This window comes from Cryptotermes secundus, unplaced genomic scaffold (assembly GCF_002891405.2).
Source record: "Cryptotermes secundus unplaced genomic scaffold, Csec_1.0 scaffold1025, whole genome shotgun sequence".
NCBI classification, from domain to species: domain Eukaryota; kingdom Metazoa; phylum Arthropoda; class Insecta; order Blattodea; family Kalotermitidae; genus Cryptotermes; species Cryptotermes secundus.
Genome location: NW_019730118.1, coordinates 1,215,619 through 1,218,786, shown reverse-complemented (window position 1 = coordinate 1,218,786; position 3,168 = coordinate 1,215,619).

Below are 3,168 nucleotides of genomic sequence, written 5' to 3'. Positions count from 1 at the left end.
CACTCCGGCCATACAAACGCAAGTCTAAATTCTGAAAAAAAAAAATAAAATAAAATAAAAAAAAAATAAAAAAAAATACCAAACCGAATCTAATAACGCGCGTCACAAGCGTTCAAGCAACAGCTTGCGACCGCGGGCAGCCCTAACCGGCCAGCCAGATAGCACCAAAATGGAATTTAGAACAGACCCAGCCGAAACCAATATTTTCCACAACAAACCTGCTGGCTAGTAACCGACCTTCCAAGTCAACTTGGTCTACACGACTGCACTGTACAAGTCTCCCCTTCACGAGAGGGTACATGGGACCACGTGACTGACGTCAGGATACTGCATAGTGGGGATGGAATCCGTCAAGGGAAACATGATGACATCATACGTGAGCGAGCTAAACCTTAGAACGGCTCACTATCCCCCCCTTCTCGAAGAGCATCTCCATCAAATCTCTCTCTCACAGAGCTCCTCAAGAGTTCCAAAGCTCTACACATATCACTCGCACAGTGTGTCCAGGTTCCGCCCGAAATCCTCCGAAGACACATACAGAAATAGAAGTCCCTTCACCATATAAGGCTCCTCGGGGTCCTACTCACTCCCTTCACTTCGCCAGCTACACGCTTGGCACCTTAGTAAGACAAGGAGTCCAGAGTATTTCCTNATTTCCCTACAGTGCACTCGGCGCAGACACGTGTTCGATCCACAAACGTTCCCGCCATCCATGGCTGACCGATGAGATGTTTCCGTCCTCACTGGCTCCTGCCGCTGTCCGATAAAGGGCCCAGACGGACAACAGCACCGGAGCCGGGAGAGCTTCACTTGATGCGATTCGACACGACTTGGCTGGCAGGTTGGTGACGCTGCGGGGGGGTGTTGCTTCCGAAGATCGCCATTTCCATCCAACCTAGGATAGGGGAGGGGGGGACTAGGATACCCTCCTGCTCGGAAAGAAGAATTGTACAGTTAACTAACAATGAAATACATCCTTTAGCAAGTTAATAGCAAGTACATACATCATTTAGCAAGTTAATAGCAAGTAAATACATCATTTAGGAATAATGATACTAAATAATACATCATTTAGAAACATCTGAATGACAGACCAAACCAATAGACAAGGTAATCACTCAACTGAAAAATGTCTCTTCAATTGCGAGACATGTGCTTTCCTGACGATCACTCCAGTATCTGAATTTGCCAACTGAACTGTTACCGGAGAAAGGAATCTTACAATCTTAAGTGGTCTAGACCACCTATAGTCCAACTTGGCGGAACGCTGCTGGGACTTCGAACTTAACGGATGTGTTCTCACTAGGACCAAATCGCCCACACGAAACTCTGCTCGTCTCCTCCCTGCGTCATAGCGAGCAGCAACCCTGGCGCGGGCCTTTCTCAAATTATGTAAGGCCGTCTCCCAGAATTCCTCCCTACTCCTAGCATCCCTATTTAGGTCCAGTTCGGACAATTTCCATTTTAGCCCCAAGGGATGGTTCAATTCTCGACCGAGAAACAGCGAGGCTGGAGTCGCTGCAGTCGACTCGTGCCACGCTGAGTTGAAGGCTAGAGCTAGCGAGGACAGATGTTCGTCCCAGTGCGTATGCTGGGAGTTATGGTAGATAACTAGCGCCAACTTCAAGTTGCGGTTGAAGCGTTCAACCTGGGACGCCTGAGGATAATAAGGGGAGGTGGTAATATGTTCCATAGTATTCATATTCATATGAAATAAAAAAGCGCCATCTGTTGAACATTACTCCACAGATGGCGAAGCGTGGAGTGACCCACACTTGTGGTCACGCAGGAAATTAATCACATCTCACATATTAATATTAAATACTGGAACCATACTTGGAATGTAATTAAAAATGGAACTTAAATAACACTTAAATAAAAATATAACAAATATTATCAGAGTGTACGAGTAAATAACAAAAGAATGAAACCACTGATGACAGAAGTTGAAACACAGAAAAGCAATCCTACTTAAAATACATAGGTTGGATAAAAAGTAGTGGCAACACCTCTATAGTTCTGAAATGACTTTATTACCTGAGGTAAACACATGTACATTCCTTCAATATAATCGCCCCCCCATGTGTACCACCTTCTGACAAATTTGTGGATGGCATCGTACACCATCAGTGCGTCCACTTCTGTTGATGTCCAGCATTGACTGCCCTACAGCAAGAATAATCTCTTTTGTTGTAACATGTCCCTCGCAATAGTTCTTTCATTTTGGCAGAGATCATAATCGCACGGACTCATATTGGATGAATATGGCGGATATTGCAGTATCTCCCATTGCCAGCGGTGAAGGAGATCCCTGACAGCGTCAGCAGTATGAGCCCTTGCATTGTCATGAAGGATGATGGGGTTCGTTGCCAACAAGTGTCGTTGCTTTCTCCTGAGTCCTGGACAAAGATGATTACGCAGGAAATTGCAGTAGTAGGCAGCTTGGCATCAAGCAGTTATTTAATCACTTGAGACCAAGCTAATTCAGTGAGAGTTAACAGGAAAATATGAAATAAAACTGCAGCGCCATCTGTGGACCAAAACTTCATGGAAATCCACGAAGTGATTTACATAGATGGAACTTTTGTGAAAATTAAAGGCGTCTTTACATGGTGTAGTGTAGGCTTGTATGAAGGGTTGTCTATATACTTGTAGATGGAAATTTTGGAAAATTTAAGGGGTCTTTAAAAGCTGTACTAAAGGTGGATCAGAAGGGTGTCTATATATATATATATATATGGAAATTTAATGAAAATTAAAGCCATTGTTATGTGGTATAGTATAGGCATATCAGAGGGGAATCTAAATAGATGGACATTTTGGTTAAAAATAAAGGTTGTTGCTATATGGTTAATTATACGTTTGTAAAGTGAGGCTTCTAATTACATGGAAATGTTGAAAAGCAAAGGCATCTCTACATGGTGTGTTATAGGCTGGTAAAGAAAGACATTTATATAGATGGAAATTTTGTGAAAATTTAAGGCATCTTTACATGGTGTAGTGTAGGCTTGTAAGGAAAGAGTTTCAAGGCAACCAGGAGCAATAGTTCATAGCCTTATATATTCCAAATGGACGAGAAGAAGAAACGCAGGTACAAGGCATGAAGTATGCATACATGTGTGAAGAAAGAATTGCTATTTTTGAGATTCCAGAACAAAATTTCACGAA